Source organism: Dermochelys coriacea, chromosome 12, assembly GCF_009764565.3.
Source record: "Dermochelys coriacea isolate rDerCor1 chromosome 12, rDerCor1.pri.v4, whole genome shotgun sequence".
NCBI lineage: Eukaryota > Metazoa > Chordata > Testudines > Dermochelyidae > Dermochelys > Dermochelys coriacea.
In genome coordinates, this window is record NC_050079.1 from 11,975,351 (window position 1) to 12,001,345 (window position 25,995).

Here is a 25,995-nt window from a genome sequence, read left to right on the forward strand (position 1 = left end):
GATTGCTCAATGCTTACACCTGTAATTGCTCCTCTGCTCTCTTTCTTCTTGTACGTCTCTAGTGCTGCTCCCCTGTATGGTTTCTGATGCCAGTACGCTCACTGCCCACAACCTGGTCTGTGACAGGAATCTGACTACAATGAGTAAGTCCTAAACAAAGTATAGAAAGAGAAGACCAGCATATAAAAGCTATTGTCTACTTCGCCCCCCACTCAAAGCTACAAGTCGTAACCCCCAAAATTTGGCTGTTAGCTAACAAAAAATAGCTGAAACTCTGATAATACAAATCTGTACAGCTATATCATATTTCTGCTGTTATTGCTACATGTGCAAAACATGCCAACTGCTTGTTGCCTAACAGAAAGTGGATGGGGAATGGGATTAAATAGGCAGAATGAAAAAGAGTACAGCAGAAAGACCTATCTAGCTGTACATCTTTTATCTCATTTATTCCTGTTTCCCAATGTATGCTGCCTTCTACCTCCTGCAGTACCTAGTTAATAGGCCCACTGTGTCTAGGTTCCATGACAGATTTCAAAATCTGTCTAATTTTCTGTTCTCCTCCCCACCTTGATAGACAAGGAGAGTAATTGTTCTCTCTCCTCTCTCAGTAGGACTGGGAGTTAATGGCTGTATTCTGAATTACTTGCATGGCAAAGTGTTGTGGTAGCATAGCTTCCTCCAAACTAGCTTTCAACTTGATGCCTGTACAGTTGGAAGTATACTTCAGAACAATAAAACTCTGTACTTTAGTAGTCTCTTCAGCTGAGGTCCATAAAGCACTTTATTAACAGTGGCAATTCAAGCCTCAACACTCCCTTATGAAATAAGTCATTAGCTGCCTCCTTTCACGGGGAAACTGAGGCATAAAGGATAAATGCTTTTTAATGTTATATTGCAAGACTGCAGCAGAGCTGGGAATACAGATCATTTGACTATCAGACCCTAATCTCATGACCTGCCCAGGCTTTCTCTCCATGCATTAGACAACTTTACACGGGGGTCTATAGAAATAGCTAAGATGCTTTGGTCATATCTTACAGAGCACAAGAGATGTGCAATATGTGAATGTACAAGATGTGTCTATTTGAGTGGAGTTTCAGAAAGTGCTCAGAATATGGGTGAGTTTTATTCACATCCCTACAGATTCTGTTTGGGTTTAATAAGCACCCCTAAATCTGGGTAATTTTCAAAAGATTTATCCAAACCTCATGAATATGTAATTCTGGCCTGCTACAGTATTTCAAGTGAAAATTTTGACACTTCCGGCTTCCAGACAGGCTGAGAGATTGGCCTTTTTCATGACATTTGGCACTTCCATTGAGGCCAGAACTAGACTGCAGAGATGCACAAAAATGGAAAAACAATTTGACTTTTCAAAGTCTGTCCGGTTTGTAATATTGGAAAAAATTCAGACTGTGTTTTGACTGGATTTTCCAGCTTCACAATTAAGGTACTTATGAAATTTCTTATTAGTATTTTATTGTATACTGTTGTAGTACCTACAACCACACCAAGATTAGGGGCCCATTATGCTAGGAGCTGTACAAATGCATATTAAGAGATGTTCCCTGCCCTGAAGAGCTTACAATTTAAATAGGAAAGCTGGAGAAAGGAAATATTATTAGAGTTAGTTAAAAATTCCCAGGTGAAACTTCTTTTTTAAATGAAAAACTTCAGTGTAAAATTATCTTTTTGGTTTTTTTAAAAAAGCCTGTTTTTTGTTTGTTTAGAGCTAGAGAAAATGCTCTCTCTCTCTTTCATAATATTTTTTCATTGCAAAAGGAGGTGGGGAAGGGGAGAAATGGGTAAAAGGAATGAGAGGGGCAAGAAGTGCATTTTCAAAAGGGGGAAAAGTGAGGGGGGAACGTTTCCCTCATCTAAAAGACTTTTTTTCTCAACTTTTTTTTTAAATTGTAAATTTTTTGTTAAAAGAATTTTCATGTAAATTTTTTTCAAAAAATATACTCATTTGACCAGCTCTAATTATTATCCCCATTTAACAGATGTCCAACTGAGAGACAGAGATGTGCCCTACATGGGAAGAAGTCTCTGGCAGGAATTGTAACCAGACCTCCTGATTCCCAGTCCAGTGCCTTAGACACAAATTAACTCCCTCCCTCTCACTACAAAAAGGACAGCTTACAAAAAGCAAAGGTACCAAAATACAAAAGAGCTAGAGCTCTTGACCATTTCTTTGAATTTATAAAACGAAATTAGTAAAGGAAATTAAAATCCCCAGAGTTTCATTGCATAACATCAGATAATTTAGAGTCCAATTGTCTGCTTCTCACTCAGACTACCCAATGACTGCTATGGGGAGTTCAACTTGAGTAACAGTTACAGAATCCAGGCTTATATTTTTGTGTTTCAGGTAGGTTCCTCTATAGTTAGCTAGTAATTAAAAAGGACTTTACACACACTTACTTCTAATTCTTCCAAAGCTGGGAAATCAATGAATCTGTTAAGAAATTGCTCTCTGAAAGAGTTAATAAAAAAATCAGAAAGTCCCCTATGCACTTTTGCATTTTATTGACATTTTAATTAAGACTGTAGTATTCTTCAGGGATCTCTGCACTTTAATAGAAATCATCTTAATATGCTACACTGGCAAAGAGTAATAGATGAATGCAGGCCCATATTCCCATATGTTTTATGGTACTTAGTGGTTCTTTTGTACAATATATTATGATGTTAAGACATTTTATGAGTTTCTATTGGCTAAGTTGAGCCATATCAAATTATAATTTGCTCAGTGGATTTTACTGTAAGAAGATTAAATAGGGCACATTCTGTATTTATTGTATAGTTAGATCTGCCTGTTTTTGTTTGTCCTTTATATTATTTTCCTTTAAAGTGACTGTAATGAGCATTATATGACAGATACACGTGGCTCTGTTTTAGAATAGGCTGGCTTATTTTTTTTTTTTAAACGAGTTGTTGGATCTGAAAAGATGCTGTTCCCCTGATGACGTTCTGAATGAACTTTCATCCACTTAACTGCAGCATTGAGGTAGATATGGAAGTTTTTTCTTTTTAAGTAGCCAACTTGGCACAGAAGATTAGTGCCCGGGGATTCTGAGCCACCAAGGGAGAGGTGATTAATGAACCCATTTTGCACAAGGGAACAGGAGTGTATGTCAAAGGGCTGACAAATGTAGTTCAACATTTAGCATCTGAGTGATTTGGGATTAAAAAGCAGGCTTGGATCAAGAGAAGAAGGTCACCAAACTGGTTTCAACCTCTCATCCTGCAAAGAGGTTCAATATTGGCCCAGGGCTCCAGCTACACCACAGCATGGGGGCCCGCATAGTCTGTCCCACCTTCTGCTTGGAGTGGTGATGGCTGCAGCCTTTTCTGCCTTCCTTCTGAGACAGGGACAACAGTAAAGTGCTTCTTTCCAGCAGTGAAAGCAGGGGCTATCCTTTCCTTGGGGGTCGCAGGGATAATAGCCAGTCCTCTCTAGTGAGGCAGTACTTACCCAGCAGCTGAGGTCTATTTGCTTGGGTGGGGGGCTTGGCCTGCTGCATTCTCTACCTACCCATCATGGAGCCCTGTGCAGTGGCAATATTGGCAGGGCATCTCCAGAACAGTGGATCTTGTAGTTTAACACCTTATTGAGGTAAATGGGGAAGCTCAACCTTCTGAGCTATTGCCCCAAGCAGTCTGCAAACGGTCCAGCAGATGTCACTGAATCTGTTGCATTCCAGTCATGTTTTCACACTTTTCTACACAACCATGAGGCCTGAAAACTGGCTTGGGTTTTAAAATAAAAGTTGAGACTCTGAAGTAATCACTTGACTCTAAGAGTGGGGGCCGTTGGCAAGCTTTTAGAGCCTATATCTTAATCCATCCCTGCATTAGACAGTGGTTCACTGTAATTTCTACCACTATAGGTCACGCAAAAATGCACCGTTATCGTGCTGTAGCCTCAGTAAGTTTGCTGCTTCTGTGCAGTGTGTGGTAATTAAGGATGGACAAGTTCAGACAAAATGAAAGCAATCCCCAACTTTCAAGCAAACACAAGTGCAAAAAAACCCCAAACCTACCATCCCTGTATTGGCTATTTTGGCACCTTTTTTCTGGTTCATGCCAGAAACCAGAAGAGGGAAAATATTAATTTTAACATGTCACATCCCCAGAAGGTGTTAGTTGTTGCTTGGTTAGGAAAATGGCGGAAGGTTTCTGGAGGAATGCTATTTTATACTAACCGGTTTGCTCTCAGATGTTGGCTTCAGGGGATCAAAAGTGAGATCAACACAGAAAGGAAGTATGATGTCTATCTAGTCTTGAATAAAAAAGGGCCAGAAGAAGACAGCTGTTGACGTTACTTCTGTGTATGCTTTATTCATTCACGTACACTATGAACACTGCATAAACAGCATGTTCACTCTGAGCAATCAGAAGGTGGCATGATAAATGGGAAGGTGCCACATTATAAGATTTTGTAAGAAGTCTATAGAAAGCACTTGAAAATAGGTAATTGTTTAAAGAAGGCTATTCTTAAACATATCCTGAGGCTGACTGCTACAGTGATGTATTTCTGAAAACACTGGGGACTCTGCAGAAAAGAGATTTCCTTCTGTCTTTGAATACTGTGTCAGGCTAGGCTGTATGATCATTGTAATACTTTCTTTGAGTACAACTTTGTGCAATGGGGAAAGGTTTGGGTTAGGCCATCTTTAAAGTGAGGGTGAGGTTGTTCAGAATCAAGCGCATGTCTGTTTGAGACAAGGAAGCATGTGACACTAACACTGCTGTATGAAGAGCAAAGTTTCTACGCGTTTTGTATTGTAGTGCTACCTTTGGATCAAGAATCTCTGCAGTAACTTTATGGTTCCCATTCACTTTTTCTCCCTAAGGCACCAGAGTCAAACTTGGAAATCAGTATCCTCCAGTTTTTTTGATGTTTGTTTTTTAGGAAAATATGCCAAAAAAAATCATCTCAGAGATGAAATTTCTGAGTAGCAAATGAATAAGCACTATCATCACACTAATTGTTGTGGCAAATACACTTCTTGTAGATACCCATCTCCTAAGACACATTGATTGTATGGAATTATATTTATTATGAAGATTCATGCGGAATGATCTTGACACCAGGAGTCCAGCTGAAATGGTGCTTATTTCAACCCTGGATACTTGTGTTCTTACAGTTGCTTTAATTAGTGGCAGTGCAGAATATTTGGCCCTGATGAAGTGCTTACGTCACGCTGCAGTGCCATCCTGAATCTTTTCCCTGCCTGCCTGCTGTTCAGAGATCCTACTGAGATTGGATTTCCCATATTTCTACCATTCCAGGGTTTGGGTTGGCTTGCAAGAGTCTGTTCTCATACCATTTCCAGCAACAGTTTATTTGCTTGAAGCCTTAAAAACAAAACAAAGAAGAAAAACACTCTTGGGTGTTAATCTGATCTGAGTCAAAACTCCAAACCATTTGAGATTTCCCCATCACTGATAGTGATCTCACCATTTGGTACTGTATTAAACAACAGCAAAATGTATGACTTTCACTTTGCATCCCTGTGACATTTCAAGATTCAGAAAACAAACCAAATCTATCCTAATGAACAAGAGGATGAAACAGATGAAATAAAAGAAGAACAAAAGCTTCAGTCCTGTTTGTCTAAATTTCAGTGGTTTAGTGAAATGGTTCCTTTGTATTTGAAGCTAAGCTCTCAAAGTGTTTCAGGATACTTCCGGCTGAAAAGATGCTATACACATCAAAGATAGAATGCTTTATTGACAAGCAGCTAGAGAAAGCTTAGCTATCTTCAGGATCTGAGTCAATCAGCTAGTACAATTTATGTTCATAGTTTTGCTTTCAAATCCATTTTAGCTGAGGAGAGAGGTTTCTGATAGGGTAGGTCACAACATCTGCCAGTGTCTGTGTCTCTGTTTAACTAAACTGCTCATGGAAACCTCCTGCACCACACCAATGGGACCTAGCTCCAATACATACCAAATACTTGGACCCTTTCAACTCACACATGGTGATGTAGTTCCATGTAATCCAATTAGGAAAATTCCAATAGGCTGAAGGAAGGGTTTATATGACTGTAATATTCCTGACATAATGCTGCTTGCACACAATGATTATAGTGCAGCTTGGGGAGTTGGATGGAAAAACTTCCTGTAAGTAACTCAAGCATTTGTTAAAGTTGATGTTAGTTGAATGCTCTGGACTCTGTGTGTACAAATACCAATCTCCCGTCCCTTTAAAATAAATGCCTAAGAAACTAAGCTCTATCTCAACGTCTAGATTGCTTTTAGCCCTGGTCCACTATGCTTATACTTAACTTTAAGCATAAGAGTATTCCCATAGAAGTCAATGGGATAATGTATGCACTCAAAGTTAAGCATGTGCATAAGTGCTTTGCTGGATCAGGGCCTATGGTTGCAGGAGCAGTTAGATACAGCAGACTTCTTTTTTTAGCCTTATTACATTTTCCTTTTTTCTTGGACTTTATCCCCCTCTTTCCTTGCAATTTCCTGCCACCCTGTGCTTCTCCTTCTCTCCAGAGAAGCTGATAAGCATATGCTTTTGGAGCTACCATTAGCGCCATCCCTTCGGGTTGGGGGCGGGTTGTGAGAGGGGATGCTAATGCATGATAAAGCTGGCTGGTGTCCCTCATGGAGAGCAGAACATGTCACCTACACGATCAGCACAGTCTCCACTAGCCTAAGGCCTGGCATGCTGAGTTTATCTCTAAATTCAGATCTCCCAGTTCACAGCCTAGTGCCAGACATGTGTTGGGTTTTTTTATGTGTATATATGCCTAAGGAATTCCTTGGTATTAAACTTAGAAGGAGAATGCAGCCAGAAGACATTGCTTTGTCTGTTTTAGCATGTGCTAACAATAACTCCTTATGTAGTCTCAGAGGGGAGAAATACTGCCATGGTAACTTTTAACATAAGCATGAAATCAGTGAGCGCCACTTTATCTCATGTAATTAAATAGCTAATAATGTAAAAAATTGTAATTTATACTAATGCTTTTGATATTTCATCTTTATCTTGGAGCCTTTACTTCTTGACAGGGCGGCGTATCAGTGTGGACATGATGCTGAGGGTGGGGTTAGACAAGAAAGGAAACGGGGAGATACCTCATTGTAAATGTGAGGCTGGTGCATGAACCGTGTCTGCAGCAATCAAAGAGCTAATTGTTACGATTTCTCTGATACTGTCTTAGCTGTAATATCCTGCACTGTCAGCTTTCCAGCCCTTAATGTAATGCATTTGCGTATCGAACCATCACAGTGACTATGCTATCAGCTGTACTTGAGTATTTGAATAAAAAATGCATTGTTCCCTCTGCCCTTCAGCATATCGGATCAAAAAGCAAAGCTAAGAGAATTTTTATTTCAATTTTTTTTACGCAGAGAAGTAATCACATAGTCAGTTTTCTTAAAGATAAACTCCTGCTCGTGAGTATGTTAAAATTCAGCTTGCAACTCACCTAGTATGGCTGAAACCTAGATAAAAGAATTGAATTTTTGGAAGGAAAGAAAGAGAAACAAAGAGAAGCTAGGTTTCAGAGTAGCAGCCGTGTTAGTCTGTATTCGCAAAAAGAAAAGGAGTACTTGTGGCACCTTAGAGACTAACAAATTTTAAATTTTAAATTTGTTAGTCTCTAAGGTGCCACAAGTACTCCTTTTCTTAAAGAGAAGCTAGTGTTTTAAGTGTCCTGTGAAAAAAAGAAGGCATTTGGCCTTAGGCATATGCATTCACAAGAGACAGCTTCAACTCTTTTATAAAGTGGTGAGTTTTGTGTGAGCACAGATGCATTTTGTTTCCCTATGAGGAAAAAAATGATTAAATTATCAGAAACAAAGATAAAAAAGGGGCTTCCTGAATATTCTTCCTTTACCTCCCTTGTGTCTCACTTATTCCTACTGCTTATCAAAGGTGCTGACTTTATCTCTCTAAGATTTAGTTTAAATGTCCAACACAGATTATTAATGAAAGTAATAGGCTTTTGTTTATTACATGTAATAATGGAGAATATGACTATTTAATATAAATCTGACATTTAAATTCCACTTAGTTCTGAGATATGGATGATATAAACGAATAACTCTTTACCCTAGAGTAAAAACTCCCTCAGTCTGCATTTTAAAGCATTGAAGTTTTCAAAGTAATCAGTTTTTTTCAGAGGAACCAAATTGTGAAGACATCTGTTATGTTATTAATTTCACATAAATCTTAAGCTCCTCAAGGCCCGAAATGAGGCTTCATTCAAGCTGAATTAATGAAACATGATTGTAAGTCCCTTGCATGGAAATGCTGTCATACAGTATTGAGTTGCTTATAATCACTGAGTAATCTTGCAGGCTGCCAGGGGAGAGCTACTTTAAATCCCTCCATAAAACAATATCTGAAAATATCAGAACACTAACTATATCCTGAAAGATTAATAGCAGATGAAAATTTCTATGAAATGAATCATACTTTCTCAGTAAAGGATACACACATTCACAGTAACTGCAGATAGGTTAATATAAGGGCAAAATCTACAATCCAGATGCAAGATGCATTTAAGCTCTGAGATTCATTCTACATATCAAGTTGCTTAAGCATGCAAGAATTCTATATAATTGAGAAAATGTTTAGAATTATATAGGTTTCTAATTCAATATGGTCCAAATCCTACAGGCCTCACTCAGTCAAAACTCCCACTGACCTTTTTGTTGGCCGCTTAAAGAATTACAGGATTAGGTCTTTTAGAAATAATATACAATATATATTGGTCAAGCAAATGACAATTGACAAGAATGATCAAAAAGCTAGATGATTTTTTATTTCAAAATCACAGCACAGTATTTGATTTTGGCCTTTTGAGCTAGCAAGTAAAACTTGCTATTCTTTTATTAATTTATTTTAAATAGTGTGTGCATACACTATAACTTATTTTTAAATTTGAAAGAGTGATTTTGGAGGGACTGAACTTCCTTAATCAAGCATGAAAATACTCTCTTGCTTTCCAGCTGAATTGGGAAATAAAAATCTGCATATGATATTTACTTCTCAAATCTTCTGAGTCCTGTTAGCTTTGATAGAGGTTTTTTTTCTTTTCTTTTTAAAGTATTTAAATCAAAAAGATAATTAAATATAAAAGCAATCCTTTTAATGTTGTGGCATATTATGCAAAATTAATTATAAGGACAGTAGATAGCTGGTGTATGTAATACTTGACAGTACTGCATCAATTAGAAATTTTATGGTAAGTAATATTTTTAGACACTTTAATTCCAGGTACAGTACTCTAAAATATATTATTTCTAAACATCTATAATTTATTTCTAGATTTTCACCTTGAAAAGACTTACACTTTTGAAGAGTTCTATTCTGTGAATTGTTTTAAGATTCATTTTTTTGTCTCAAGTACTAGTTAAGCATCAATGATGTGCATCAATAATAAAAAAACTATTATAATAATTATATGGTTCTGGTCAGAGCCTGTTGCTATCTGGAAAAAAAAAACTTTGATGTTGCACACAGGGGAAATGAGAGCAGCTGAGGAACTAATTCCATAAGATAGATTTCAGCAACGTGAAAAAGATTTGTATTGATGTGGCTTGTTTACACTACATTATTAATGTTATCTGTTCTGCATCATTATATGTATGTATTTATATAATATATATGACTATTTTAATGTACTGTGATTTGGATAAATGCTTTTATATCATTTCTCTGTAGGCTCCCATGAGAGGCAGATAGACGAAAGTAAGACAAACCATCAGGGTCATCTTGGTGGCAATTTTTAGATAAGAAACACTTATCATTTGTAGTTCACAGGCTAAAGATGCACTAATCTCTAGCTGCCCTAGTTGAAAGTTTGACAACCTCAGCATGTTAAAATGTGAGGTCTACACTTTACCCGTTAGTCAGATTCAATATAACTTCAAAGAAATTCTAAATCTGCCTTTGAGTACCATATGTTGACACTGGATGGTGGTCACTGGAGATGACTTGAAGTACACAGCCATAACTCGTGCTCTTGTTGTAATCCTCAGTTCTCTGTAGCATTACTGAATTTAGAGAGCAGCAAACAGCTTTTTCCCCCGCCCCCTCCAAAGTGTCCATTTCGGGTGCTTAATTCTTGCTCACCTCTGCAAATCCATGTCAAAATAAATGGAGACTATTTTTTTTGTGAGTGCCACACTTTGAAGTGCACAGATGCAAATCCAAACACTGTATCACGTTGTCAGATACAGAAATTAGCAGCATCCTGCATTGCCTTTGAAGTTTTTGACTGTTGTTCTATGGAGTGTATTTTCATATATAAATCAGATGGAAGCTATTCAGACTCAGATATTAATAATGATTTACTTGCTGTAATTTTTTTTTTGGCCACACTTAGGGTATGTTCTACTAAATAGTTCTTGGTCAGATGTTACTTATTAAGACATTACTTTTTTTCCTGCCTTAAACTATTTTTTAATTAAAGGCTAGAGATCTAATGTGCTTATTTGGTCTACACATATGTAAAAAATCAAATAACGATTATGTACCAGATTATTGCTGCTTGCATCTTTTTGAAACACTGTGATTAACAAACATTGAGAGAAGATAGAACTACTTGACTCCAGCATCTGCTTAATCATGGGGGCTGTGGAGGGGGAAATGTGCAGTGACAACCTCATTGGAGGTGGTCTGTTCTGAACAATGAACAGAAAATTAGGTCTGAGGTAATAGCAGCATATTGGCAATAGGGGAAACAGTCTTGCCCACTCAATTCTATTGTTCATTTACAAGCAAAAACTGCAACATTCCTTTTAAGTGAAAGCTGATTAGAAAATGCATAGGCACGTGGATTACGTTCTGTATGTAGTGTCCTGGACTGGTATTCAGGAGTTCTGGATTCTGTTCTTGATTCTGCCACTGACCTGTTTCTTATGCACACACCCGTTACCTATTCCGAGTCTGTGAGCTCTTCAGGATAGGGACTGTCTCTTATGATGTTTGTACAGTACCTTGCACAATGGGAGGGTCCCAAATTTCATGATTGCTCTCTATAAATATATCAGAGGGATAAATATAGGAGAGGGAGAGGAATTATTTAAGCTCAGCACCAATGTGGACACAAGAACAAATGGGTATAAACTGGCCACCAGGAAGTTTAGACTTGAAATCAGACGAAGGTTTTTAACCATCAGAGGAGTGAAGTTTTGGAATAGCCTTCCAAGGGAAGCAGTGGGGGCAAAAGATCTATCTGGTTTTACGATTCTACTCGATAAGTTTATGGAGGAGATGGTATGATGGGATAATGGGATTTTGGTAAGTAATTGACCTTTAAATATTCAGGGTAAATAGGCCAAATCCCCTGAGATGGGATATTAGATGGATGGGATCTGAGTTACTATAGAAAATTCTTTCCTGGGTATCTGGCTGGTGAATCTTGCCCATATGCTCAGGGTTTAGCTGATCGTCATATTTGGGGTCGGGAAGGAATTTTCCTCCAGGGCAGATTGGAGAGGCCTGGAGGTTTTTCGCCTTCCTCTGTAGCATGGGGCATGGTTGACTTGAGGGAGGCTTCTCTGCTCCTTGAAGTCTTTGAACCATGATTTAAGGACTTCAATGGCTCAGACATGGGTGAGGTTTTTCATAGGAGTGGGTGGGTGAGATTTTGTGGCCTGTGCTGTGCAGGAGGTCGGACTAGATGATCAGAATGGTCCCTTCTGGCCTTAGTATCTATGAATCTATGAATCTAAAAGCCAAGAGTATTCTGAAATCTTTCACGTGGTTCTTGTTGCTAGGCCAGACTGCCTTCTTGGTATCCATACATTCAGCACATCTGGCTCCCTTGTGGTTGCTTTTCTCAGAGTGGGGGAAAAATACACAGTGATGAGATTAGGGGAAAATAGGGGTGGAGGCAAAAAAAAAGGAAAAACAATAAAATGTATATAGACATTTTATTGTCTAACTGCTGGTTTGCGTGGTTTTTATTAAGAATATATGTGTAGACTTAGACCCACAGAAAAATATCGAGTCTGCAGGCTGCTCTAATTTACACTGAGGGTTAATAACAGGATGTGTCAATCCTTTAAAGGAGGCTACAGACCCAGCACTCCTGGCTACAAGGTCTCAAATTTGCTCACATCTCGCTCCTATCACCTCCTTGTCGTATGTACTCCTCAGCTGAGAGGGAGCAGTGGACTAGTAAGCCCCATTCTGCTCTCATTTCTGCTGGTGTAAATCCAGAGTAATTTTATTGACTTCATTGGGTTGCTCAGGATTTCTACTGGTGCAAATTAACTCTATTAACTATGCTGGGGAATTAGGCAGCAAATCAGCCTTGCTGCCCATTGGAAAAATTCAGGGTCTTAGTATGCACTTGCCAAAGTAAGATAGTTAACTGTTATCATGCCCATTTTATAGAGGTGTAAACAAAGGCATACAGATGTGCAGAGACTTGCTCAAGCTCACAGGTTAATGGAATTAGACCCCCATGTGCTATGACATATTATGCTACATTTTTAGGAGGATGGCCTTCTTCTACAGGAATGCGTTATGCCTCCAATTGAATTGCAGGTCCATCTTGCCTTGTCAGAGATGCTGCTATTCTGATTTGCACTAGCAATTCATTTTGTGGGGCTCAAACATGGGAGCAAACATTCTTGTGGGTATAAATTGTTCTTGCACAGAAGGAGTTTGGGTCTGAAGCCAGCCACAGAGCTATTCCATTAAACTACACAGCGAGTCCAAGGAACTCAGTTCTCAAAATATTCTTTACCTATCAACCTCTTGGGGTGACTAACCTCCAAACCCTCCATCTTGTGTGTATCACAGGAACAAAGGAAGAGCAGGGTGGTCGTGAACTACAGTGCTACTGAAAAAACCTCTAAGGTTACATTCCTGTTTACAGTCCAACCTGAATACGGAGCAATGCAATGGTGCTCTGCCTGTTTAGCAGCCAAATACGATTACTGAGTCATTCTCTCTCCCCTGCCATGAGTATACACCAGATGCTGCATATGACACCTGATGTACCTGCTTACCATATTAACAGGTGTGGCGTGAAGAGGAATGGAGCCAAGGGCCTGTCCACTTCCTGCCCACCACTAGGAGTAAGATGCAGCAACTCTGTGGAACCTACGACCTGAGAGCTGCTTCCTTTTCCTCCTTTACTCCCTTGTGCTGATACAAAAGACAGACCATCATCTGGCTCTGTCTTGGCCACCTTCATTTCCGCCCCTACACACACATACCTTACAATGTACACAGCCTGCACTGTCCCCTTCCCAGACACATGCAACTTGTTTCCATGTGCCTAAGATTTCTCTTAAAAAATGTGGGCTTTAATTTTAAGACTGGTTCTGCTCTGTTATTCTACTATAAATCAATGGTGTTTGTACAGGTATGAGTGAAAGCCAGAAGCAGGCCTCTGTTTATGCATCCTGCTAACTGGAGTCTAAAGAATGAAAAGCAACTGATTTAACCTCTAATTGTTTTTCTTTTGCAACCAGCACTTCTGCCAGCTCTCATTCCCTTCACGGTCTTTTGGCTTCTCCATTCGTGTCCACTGGCCATTGCCTAATGGCAATACAACTCCCTGGGAGAGGTTACTTTTCTCCAGGCCCCTTAGCCAACACTGGGAAGGGCAGGGGGCAGTAGGTTCCAGAAACTCTTTGTCTATCAGCCCTTCTCTTCAGAGATTTCAGGGTTCTTTTTATCCCTTGGGGATGTCTGGGTGAAATTACCCATATGACCGTAATCTCAACCAGAAACAAGGTTTATTAAAAACAGAGAGCAAAACAAAAAATAAACTGTTTGCTTCCCAGATTGAGATTTACACTTCTCATGTGGAAAAGCAGATAGGGATTTTACAGCCATAAAACACAAGTCCCTGTTTTGACATCCTCTTGGTCAGTCAGACTCTGTTGCTGGGTGTCCAGAGAGGGATGAATATGTCTCTAACCTGTGGCTGCCATTCCTGCCCTCCAAAATAGTCATCTCCAACTACCTATATACACAGGAATTGCTGCCTTCTCCAGGAGGTGATGCGAAAGGACAAAAACAAAAACAACCCTTAAAGATAACCAGTAGCCATTTTTAAAGGGTCATTGACCCAGCCTAATTACTGCATCCCTCAAACCAATGTGTTCCTCTCACCCACCCCATTGCTGTATTGCCCTTTCAAATAGGCAGACTGGCATTTTTCTCAATACAACACACCTGCACTCTTTTTTGTTTGTTTGTTTTGTTATGAATTAGGGATAGAGGTATAGAGCCTATACCACAGCTTTCTTGGTTGGATACTTTTCTGTTTTTCAGCATTTGGATGGATTATTCATGATAAAGAATACCTTTCCTTTGTAAGTAGCGGTTGCTTGTTGATTTCACACATTGGTGCATACTAGGTGCAGTCTTTAGCAGCTTTTGTCAACAGCTGTAGATTTTGCCTGTGAACCAGAAAGTAATGGGAACTGTGGTTGATGCTGCAAGATAATGGAGAATTGATTGACTTAGAAGTAGATGCTGCTGCTGAAGTTCTTACTGCACCATTTGTTCTTCTAACCTGTCAGCATGTCAGAACTTCTGGGGTACATCTGATGATCCATGTTGAAACAGTGAGACCTTGATTTAGATATCCACAACTTTTACAAAAAAATTAAAGTCTAGAATTCATAATCCTGTATATAATTTTCATCACTCTATCTATGATCAGTCATTCTCTGCAAAGATTTTGGTGCCTTATCTATATGCTAATTCTACTTCATTTACTCTTTATTAATCAAAATGTGCTTTTATGAGATCCAGCTGATACTCAGGAAGCTTTGAGTTTTACCTGATTCAAGGTGGCTAATACAGAGGACATCTCTGGTTTGAGTCTCAGATGGACCAAGACAAGGTGTTTGAGGTAATACCTCTTATTGCATGAACTTCTGTTAGTGAAAGAGACAAGCTTTCAATCTACATAGAGCTGTTCTTCAGGTCTGGAAAGAGCTCTCGGTAGCTTTGAAAGTTTTTCTCTTTCACCAACAGAAGCTGATCGAATAAAAGATAATACCTCATCCAGCTTTGTCTCTCTAATATCCTGCGACCAACATGGTTACAACAACACTGCAAACAAGATGTGATGAGGCATGCTAGCTCTATAGATCCACAGAAGTGAGGTTAGTTTTGTTTTCTACAAAGTATTCTGTGCTAGGCCTCTTTCTGTTCACTATGGCTCTGCATCGTATTTTGGAAAGAATTCCTCCTTACAGCAACATTCTGGATCAGATTCCTTTGGGGGAAATTTTTTTTCTCCTGCAACTCAAGTGAACTATTCATGGCCCTGTGAAAGAAATTGAAATGGCTAACGTTTTTGGCAGCATAAACCATATCTTTTATCTACTGTTATGCTTCCAGCAATCCATGCACTACAAGACTGATACAATGTACCAAATAGGTCACATGTGTAAACTAAATCTTTCTAAGATGTTAGCACCATTGTCACACTCTCCATAACCTGTTCTCAGCTTCTCTGAAGAAAACCACTATTTTATGTTGTTTTAAAGATTTTTTCCAGAAGCTGAATGATATATGAGCTTTCCTGAACACTTTTAGACATAGGAACACTGTTTTCATTGATGTCTTGCAAATGCTTACAATGGATAAAGACAAGGAAATCCAATGAGCTATGACAGCCATATAACCCAGTGTCGGATAGCTGATCCATGCTGTATGTCTGTGGTTAGATGTACAACTCCCCCAATGCTTCCCTGAGGGCTGTCTTGCCTGGTACTCCTAGCTCAGGCTTACACTTTTGAATACTTTCCTGCACAATGAATAATATCTAGCAAGAATACTGTGTCTTGATTCTGAACACTTAAATATTTTGTGACCTTGCTTTTTTTCTATTTACTAAATGTAGAGAGAATTGCATCTTTGCATTGTGTGGCAAAGATTTTTTGTTACATGACTTGTTTTTAATGTGTCATTAACAATTTTGCCTTTCATGAATTTGTTACCTGCATCTGTTGTTTCAATATGAACCATTTTTGTGGGTGCCCAAGTGTTATGTGCTGTTGAAGAAAATGCACTTAAAATGTGAGTCATGGTTTGAGATGAAAGTAGAACTGGCATTCCTCTCACACTTCAGAGCCCCTGCTTGAGCTGAATGGGTTTGTCTTTGTGATGGTTATGGAGTCACTAATACTAATTCTGTGAACTTCAGTGCCCGTGTAGATGACTGCTCCTGTCAATCATCTCAGTCACCCTGACTATCATGTTTCTGTCCCATGTGGTCTGTGACTCAACTCATGGGGATATTACTAATTTTATTTTATTAGGACTGAAGGCTTAAAAAGGGTAGAGATGATGTCCTTTTTACAGACTGACCTTTACCTCTGCCACGTGTTTTGCTTGTCCAGCATCAGAGCTAATGCTCACCTAATTACTAGTTTTCTCATAGCTCTGAAGAAGAGTACTCTCTTGCTGACAGACTACCAGTGGTCTTGTGGGACCATCTCATCTGTTGTCCTTGATCATCACTACAGTGTCTCCTAATTTTCCTCTTCCTTGACCTCATCTTTACAGGTCCTAGTGGTATTCACATGACCTGTGACTGATGAAGCAGGAAGTAAGGGTGCTAGAACACCAGAGGTGGACATCTCATTTCAAATTGGGCCATGAGGCTTTGGCATAGAGTTTTTGACATCCTGTACCATAGCTCTGAAGGGGCAAAGAACAGGTTTTGGGGGGGTTTTTTTGTTTGTTTGTTTTTTGTCTCCAGCACAGAACCTATAGGACTATCTTTCTTTGCTAATACCCTGGTTCATATAGATTGGTTTGTATCGGTTGAGCTTTTTAGTGAAAGGGTCAAATATTATAAAGATTTTCAAATTACCTTCTAAATAAGTAAACTTGGATCCAGACCAAACAATCTGTCTGTATCATAGGAGAGCACTGTCTCAATGGTCTCCTTTAGCATTTCAGTGGAACTTCACTTAATCTCTGGAATTGGTGATTGATATGACATGAGCACTAGATCTATGTTGCAGTTGGTAGGGGAAAGCCATGTGGGAGGAGATTTCAGCATCTTCTTGAGGAAGGCCTCTCTGGTATCAGATTCATCTAATGAAGCAATCTATTATGCTTAAAAGAACTGTCTCTCAATCCCAGTTCTCCATTTATTGCCCTGTTTTGAATCCTTTTAGGGAAGCTGGTGGGAAGGCAAATCCAGCAATATCTTGCATTTTGATCTCTTACCACTGGTTTGTGTATATCAAGGGGACTGTGCTGATAGCATTGGTTGATAGGGATTAGGTTTTCATGAAGGAAATTTATAGATCTAGAAGAATCATCATTACCTGTGGCCATCATGTGGTGTTGACTCTTCTGCAAGCAAGAGTAAAAATGGTGGAGATTATTGGGTTGGTCTTGCAAGGTGCTGAGCACACAGGCCCTGCTTTAGCAAATCACTTAAGAATATGCTTTAGTTCTGGCACATGAGAAGTGCTAACTGGGGACTCAAAGGAAACCATGCAATTTGCTAGTTTGAGGCTAGAGTGCTCGGTGTTTTTCAGAATTGGGCCCTATAACAGCATCCTTCTCAGGGGACATGTCTGCCATTTTTTTACTAAGGTTTGCAACGCCAGGGTCTTGCCAAATCTCCAGCTGCTTTTGGATATCCAGGCTAGAGAAGTTTCAAATCGAGTTTTCCATCCTCACTTGGTAAGAAGGTTGTAGACTCTGTTTCAGACGTGGTCTTCACCATAATTATTCCTCATTTCAAAATCGAGTTTGGATTATTGCAATGAGGAGTATTGGTGCTGTACATTAAAATCATCAGCAAGCTGCAGCTATTGCAGAAGGTGGCTGCCTGAAAAATATTTCCTTTAGGGGGTCTTTTAAATCAGTGCCCTGTGATCTGCCCTGGCTACATGTTCTATTACAAAAATCACCTCTCTCATCCTGTGATACCATGTCAGTTGCAACTAGCTGGAGCTAACAGGTCCCATTTCTTGCTTAGGCTGACAGTCTGTGGAGGTTCATCTTGCTTCTGGGTACCCAGGTAGCTACAGTTGTCAAGAAAGTTTTCTATCATCTACACATAGCAACACATGCTTGGTGAGATGTCTGTGTGTTTGGAAATTGCTTCCCAGTTTGATCTGTTTGCAAGGCACATCTGTCTTCCCAAGCTTTTCTGGGAGGTGGAATGGGCACCCTGAGGTTGTGTGTTGGGAGGGAGTTTGTTTGAAGTTGACCTCATTCCCCTTTTATTTTTAGGGGTGACTGCGGTGATGGGGAAGTTATTGGAGTTGTTAATGGTGATGGAGACATTGGGGGGAAGAGGGGTGGAATGTTTAGGAGGAAAGATGAGAATTAGGACTTTTTCCATGTTTTGTTTAAGGAAGAGACAGGGCTTATATGGGAAAAAATCAAACAGAAAGAAATAGGAATCTGAGGGGTAGATTTGAGAATTTCATCACTGTTGGTACATGCTAAACTGGCATATGTTTTTAATGTCTGTAGTATACTGATGGATTTTGAGGGATAAGTGGGTGTGTTGGATAATAGTTGGAGATCTTTAGATGGAAGGGATGCTATACATTCAAATATTATATATTTTATTATCCTGTGGTATTTTTTCAACCATCTAACCTATCAATCAATTTGATAATGAGAATGTTGCTAAATACAGGTGTCAAACCAATAGGATGAGTTTGTGTTACATAGAAGCATATTTGATATTGTCCTAAACAAAGAAGGAGCAAGCTGTTTAACTCTTAAGAAATAAAGGAAACATAAGACAACCTAAGAGGGTGGCCATATTCATACAAAGGATGCATATGTTGTTGCATCAAGACAGGAAGAGAAACTTTTATAATTCCTAAGTAGCGAAAGCCTTTCCTTACTTCTGGGGAATATATATCTCATTCCAACCCGTTAGGTATATTTTATATGTAACATTTACATCTTGCTGAGTGATTAGTTTAAACAGCTATTTTTATCTTGCATTTCAGCCCACAACTCTCTAATGTTAATTAGTATTAGGAAGGAAGTATGTTTTCTTCACATGCCATAGCAAATGTGCTTTATATAATGATTGCAGAACTTGTTTGATCTTTTGTTTTTACTGAACGTAGTCTACAGCACTGACGGCAAACTGTTTGGTTTTAGTTTTCTTCTGCCCTGGGCTGTTTTCCACTGTGAAATTGCTTAACTTTTTTTTTTGTTAGGTGTTTCTCCACAATCACTAAAACTGTTGGTGTAAGATAGAATTTCACTCCGAAGTTCCTTAAAATCACTGCCTTTTAGCAAGCTGCTCAAATAACCCCCCATCCCCTTTTTTCCTCCGAGTCCGAGGAAGGCTCAGTCAGAGCTGATGTTATCAGTATTTTGGCTAGAAGGGTTCAAAGGTTACTCACAAGCTGTTCAGGTATTGCACAGAGAATGAAATATATATATAAAATTAGGCCTTAATATATTTCAACTGGGATTTTGGATCCTAACTAGTTAGACACTTAACCACTTATCTGCATCCAGAAATCTGTTGTTTCCAAGTCCAATTGCTACTATTTGTATTCTCAGTTCATTGCGGGTGTAAATCATACAAGGACAGTTCTTTACAGGAACAAAATTGTGCCCACAGAAGTGGAGGAAATCTTGCAACAGCGACAAAAACACAGCCCTTCGAAGTATTATAGATGGGCCTAAGCCAAAATCCTAGACCCCAACCCTCCCTCCAAACTTGTCGGGGTGCAGACTGTGAATCTGGATCCAAATTTTATATAGTCCTCCCTTCCCCCCTCTTACACACAAAATTAAAACCTGAGATCCAAACTCTTAAGTCTGGATGGCATCAATAATTGTAGAAGGATTCTTGATCAAAGATGGTAATCAGTTAAAAAAAAATCTTGACTCCAAATCTCCTAGTTCTAAGTAAAAGGCACAATGTTTAGAGGAAACCACACTCCATACTAGATCATACCTCACAGAAGTCAGTGGGAGATTTTCCTCTGAGTTCAGGTAGAACAGGATCAGAACAATAATTAAAATATAATTATATTACGTTTTAATTGTGTACCTGCTCCTCTTCCAAATGAACTCAGTGGCAACTGTACCATTTTCTATGTATTTTTAGACCTAGGAGGATTGGGGTAAAAATAAATAAATAAAATACAATTTGATACCATCCTTTGATGCTGTTCAGACTGGGAGAGTGGATCAGGCACATCTGTAATATTTTGAGGGACTGCTTGAGTCATGTTGCAACCCCACCCTCACTTTCATAGGTTCCATTTTGTCCCTGTAAAAATTGCTTCTGGCTTCCTGACACCCACAATGAATTAAGGGTGTGAATACCTATTTAGGTATTGAGATAGCTACCTGTTTAGGTGGCTGGCTACCTGAATTACTAGACTTGTAGGTGCAGTTAGCTATTTAACTACCTACCTTTTTGGCACCCAAAATCCCACTTAATTCTTTAAAGGAATCCTCCCCTTTTATCAGTGGAATTTTAATTTGTCTTTGATAAGATGTAAAGATTTCCAGAAGAAAAGTTTTAAACCTTCAGAATGAATAGTTAGGACGTGGAGAATAGAAAGAAGAAGTAAAAGGTGGTGAGGGCCAGAAGTTAAAGACAAGGCTACAGGGAGTAGAAAAAAGACCCCATTTGTTGCCAGAATATGAAGATTTATCACTGACTAATAGCCTCTTACCCCAACTCCTGTTTTGAATATCATTTCAGGTTATGTGTTTGCTCCTGACTATATTTCTAATTATTTCCATCTCTGATGTGTTCTCCCAAACTATTCTCTAGAGAAGGAGCTGTGTCCAAATGTTTGCCCCTAGAGTTGGACTTTTTCCAAAGTTGAGTGCTCAAATCTGTGGTTTTAGTTTGGTTTATTATAATAATAGGGATTAGCCATTGCCTCTCAGGATGTCTGAAGCTGCAGCTTTGTTTTGGTGCAATCTCTATAAAGTCTTTCCCTCAGAGATAGACTCCTATACTGGCTTTGGCTCACTAGTTCACATGATCGTAGGGCCATTGCTGAACTACGTTATTCCATTTTTTGTTATTTTGGTTTCCTTCCTCTAATTTTATATAAAAGAGTGTCAGTTTCTGGGCGGGGAGAGAGAGAAACCTGTGTGCCACAGCATAATGAATGACTTCAGAGGAGATGACTGGCAGACAGCAGGAAGCAGTGAACTAAAGGCTACTGTCGCTGCTGAGCATCAATAATTTAGAATGAATTTCTTGCTTCCTTCAGAACTGAGAAAATAATACCAGGATGAAATTGAGTAAACATTAAGGGACACAGCACCCTTGAGACTGAAGGTCTTGAAATCCTGAAGGGGGAGCTTTTGGGAATAGAGTTTCTCTTCTCTAGCTGATTTCTTCTCCTACCCTCCAGAAAACTGAGAAGCCAATTGGTCTTTATTGTTTAGGTCTAAAATTACTTCTCCCCCAATTAAATTTTTATTGAATTTTGAGAGAGGTAGATTTACAACCGCCACCACAAAGGAGGAGAGAGTGAAATATATATAAAATATTCAAGCAGCATGGTCTGGTGGATTGAGGACTGGGCTGTGAGCCAGGAACTCCTGAGTTCTAATTTCAGCTTTGCTTCTGATGCAGTGGGCTTGGGAAAAGTTCTTGCTCCCATGCTCAGGGTCTAACCAATCTCCATATGTGTAGCTGGGAAGGAATCTTCCCCCATGTCAGATTGGCAGTGACTTTGGGGATGGGGGATTGCCTTCCTCTGCAGCATGCGGGTGCATGTCACCAGGATTATCTGGGTATATCTTACTCATTTCACTGCTGTTGTGTGGGCCTTGGGCACTGGTACACCTCAGTCCCTCCTGTTCTCTGGCTGTGGCACAATGTAATCTCGGCTCCTGTGGACTGTAATACTTTGATCTAATTTCAGTTATTGGGTTTAGTGTGCGGGTGCTGGCTGGTGTTGGTGGCCTGTGATATACAGGAGGTCAGACTAGATGATCTGGTAGTCCCATCTGACCTTAAACTCTATGAATCTCTGAGGTCCTCTGGACCTCACTTCTATCATCATTAAAATTAGAATATTAATACTTTTCTATCTCAGACGGACTTTGTGTGCATTAATTTAATGTTTGTAGAGAGATTTGAAAATATCAAGAACGATAGAAGTGCTGAATATTTTTGGTCCACTTTAATATTTGATATGCCTGTGTACCTTTATACCTTGAATATTTCTGGCCCATTTTAAAAATCTGTGTACACAACTGCATGCCCAAATGACCCAGTTAGTTGCTTCTGTAGTCACATCTGCTATAATTGAGAACTACAAACACACATTATACGTGCACATTTAGTTATATAATCTGGGTGTGTATCTACATGTATGTGTGTATGTAACTCAAATCCTGGATTGTAAATTAGCTGGTTAATATCGTCCTTTTCTTTTCTCTTCATGAATCATTAACAGGCTCAAGCGTGCTGTTGCACAATGACCTTTTTAAACCACCAGCTGCATGTTTGCCATCACATCGCCCATTATGGTCTCATCTGCCACACCAAGATTTCGGGTGGAAACACTCTGGCGAGAGGAATGGATCTGGTATAATCCCCAACCTGTCCCTCATCACCAACCCCTCAATTTGCCTGCCTGGTTTTGACCTGCCCCGTCACCAATGGTCCCTGTTGAACAGGTTCCAGACCGGGCAAGGTCTCTGTGCAGCCAACCAGTATTGCTGGGGCCTTTGTTACAGCCCTTTGTGCAGCTGCGGCGCAACACAGCCGATGACACACATTGTCGAGGAATGCCTGCTGACTAAGTTCAGTGGTGACCTAGAAGAACTGCATCATGCCACTGAAGATGCCATCACTTGGCTAGATGACTGCACACGCTAAATAAATAAATGAACAGGCTATTTTTATTGTTTGTAATTCAATAAATGGTTTATGGTAATATGTGTGTGCAGTGTTTGTTGTAGCTGTGTTGGTCCCAGGATATTAGCAGGAGAAGTTGAGTGAGGTCATATCTATTATTGAACCAACTTTTGTTGGTGAGAGAGACAAGCTTTCAAGATACACAGAGCTCTTCTTCAGGCAACACATTTTGATCTATGGGTTGTTCACGAATGTGGCTTTTTCCTATTTATAGTTTGGACCTAGTCATATAAATTGCGTGTTATTTCTGTCCCCTGATTGGATGACAAATATTTTAAACTGGAGACTACCAATAGTAAATGATCCCTTTGACAAACATATCCTTTGTTTGCATGTGGCTAATTGTACTCGCAGGAAGAGCAATCCTTGCCCAAGCACTCATGAAAACGAACCTATTCATGAGAATGGTCATGAATAGTAAATGAAATGGTGAAACTGAACAGCAATTAAGAATTCAAACAAATGTTTATGAACTTTTTTTACAGTATTTGACCAGCTATAATGCATGTGCCTGCATATTATACAAATTGTTACGTCGTCCCATAAAGCCCTATTGTATTAAGCATCAAAAGAATGTTCAGGTCACCTTGCACTGAAAATGGTTGAATTTGAGTAATCACTATCTCCACCGACTGATAATCTTAATCCTAAATATTATGAGTTTTCACCATCTGAAACACGTAACTTATTTCTATATAGGAAATGTATCTACACCGTTTTAAAAAAAAGTGGGCATAACACTTCTGTGTTTGATAGCTCCTCCCCCATTCTATTGTATATAGTAAATTGTCAAAAATTCTTTGTTCAATAGCTTTTCTTTTCAGATATAATGCTAACCCATTTGCCCTTATTTTAGAGGTTTTGATACTACTATTCTACTGTAGTTTTACTTTTTCTAAAGGGCTGCCATCAGTGCCCAGAACTTTTGTCTAACAAAGGCCAGGATATCATAGTCTGAACAGTCCAGTACTTTTAAGCTGATCATTTGCTTCAAATGTTTTTGCATGCGTGAAACTCAGGTTGACTGGAAATCAATTTTTTTCAGCATTTAAAATGGTCAGAGTGAGGAAGCCAAGGTTTGCACCTGATCTCTTCTGGGAGTGAACGGCAGTTTTGTGGGTAAGTAGCTGAAAAATATCACCAAAAAATGGACCTATGTTTTTACTCATATGTCTGTTTTTCATCCTCTAATGAGAGGAGAGGGTGCAAAGGCACCATGGGTTGCTTTGGCTCTCCCAGGTTCTGTATTCACTGTATGCTGGAGCGGTATCCCCAGGCACCTGTTAGAGTAGCTTTAACTTTTGCTGACTACCAGTGGTTCCAAGACACCACTACAGAAGTCAGGGATTGCCAAGGCATAAGGAAGCCCTATCTTTTCCCAGTCATGATCTCCCCAGTTAGCAGTAGAAGGCAAGGTATCAGAGCCAATACCCGGGATCTTAGTCCCTGGAGGAGTACCCTTTACTGAGGTGATCCTCCTGTGACCATGTGAGATGGCTCTAGTCTATAGCCAGATTCCACTGGGAGTTTTTGCATAAAGTAGCTCTGCCACACTAGATTGTCTGTGAAAATATAGTGATTACTTACTTTATATAGTAGAAAAATAAAAACAATATTCTTCCATATTAAAATACAATCTGAGTGTCCTTGCTTATACCAAAAGGCCTATGGAAAAAACACTCTTTGGTTGCTTTTACTCTTCTCTCCTAAGGCAAAGACAAAATTTCCATGTACCTACTGACATCCAAGATTGAGAGTTTGGTTTCCAGTCACTGATTGAAGATATTTAACATTCATTTCCCAGCAGTTACATTTTCACCTGTTCCATTTGCAAATCTCAGGAATTTCTGACACTGCCCTAGCTACTCCTGAACTTTCCACCACCTCCAGACAGCAGAGAAGCAGCCCTTCAACTAGGGAATTAACTCTTCTCTGGCCAACCTGCATGTGGTTTTAGAGAACAAAGAAAGAAGTGGCATTGTTTGCACTGATGAACCTACTGCCTTGCATCTTCTATAGTCATTGACCCCTACGCAAATGGAGTGCCAAATCAGAATAGCAGCATTTGATACTCACCTTTCACAGGTGTAAATGACAATACAACGTTTAAGGCACTAGCTAATCAGATTCAATGAATCTTAAAAGATCCAGGGTGAATACCGCAATTCTTTACTTAGGACACTGTGTTTCTAGAATAATACCCTGTGGACCTACCTTGCGGATGCTGGATCACCACATAATGTAGTAACTTTTTTCACGAGCTGGTTTCCCTATAAGTAGAGTTTCACTATGTGTGGACTGTCAGGAGATACCTACTCTTCAGTACATGGGTTAGTGAGAGGACTAACACACTGGCTCCCCTGCACTACCCAGTCACAGAAGGAGCAGTCATTTTCCCTCTCTTTTTCTCCCTGCAGAGATGGTGTTTCTCTTCTCCCTCATCTGTGAATGCAAGGGGACTCTGCATCCAATGGCAGGAAATAGCTGCTCAGCAGTAGGGGAATAGTGTGTACATAGTTATGTAGCTGAAAGGAGATCATATCAGTCTGTTTTCCTTGTACTGAACCTTTGCACGCAAAGGAGTATTCCCTGCTTCCCTGCTACCAGCTTGTATTTCAGTTCAGATATAGAATGTTAAGCATCACTGTGTTCTTCCATGGTGACTTTATATTTGTTCTTCCTTGGTTTCTTTCCTTAATCTGAAATAAAATCATCTAGATAGAGAGATGCGTATTTTTCTCTTTGTATACTGTCAAACATAGCAGGGTGAATTATAAATTCTCCATCTACTGAACAAGACTTTAGTATGAATGGAAATCACTGAACCGGATTGGGTCTTTTTATTTGTTTTGTTGAAGGGAATTGCATCATACCCGCATTCCCGATAAGTAGATTTAACACTATGTGAAATATTATATATGAGAGGCTAAGAAATTTTGCCTGGCAGCTGTATACCTCTGTGTCAACTACTTCCTTGTAAATAGCTGTGAAAATTCTTTGATATGTTGCTATCTATAAACAAGATAAAAATATCGTCTGTTTAGCCCTTTCCCCATTTGGCCATGCAAGTGTTACTATTATAGTCTCTCTCTGTTTAAACAAAAAATAAAATTATATTGAAAGG

At 39.4% G+C, this 25,995-nt stretch overlaps 1 long non-coding RNA gene across 1 annotated transcript; it reads left to right on the forward strand.

Annotated features, from left to right (window-relative positions):
- On the forward strand, nucleotides 1-25,995 carry LOC119841359. Its single transcript, XR_005288517.1, has 3 exons — nucleotides 1-143; nucleotides 23,917-23,990; nucleotides 25,289-25,995. It is a non-coding gene; the product is annotated as an uncharacterized LOC119841359 (long non-coding RNA).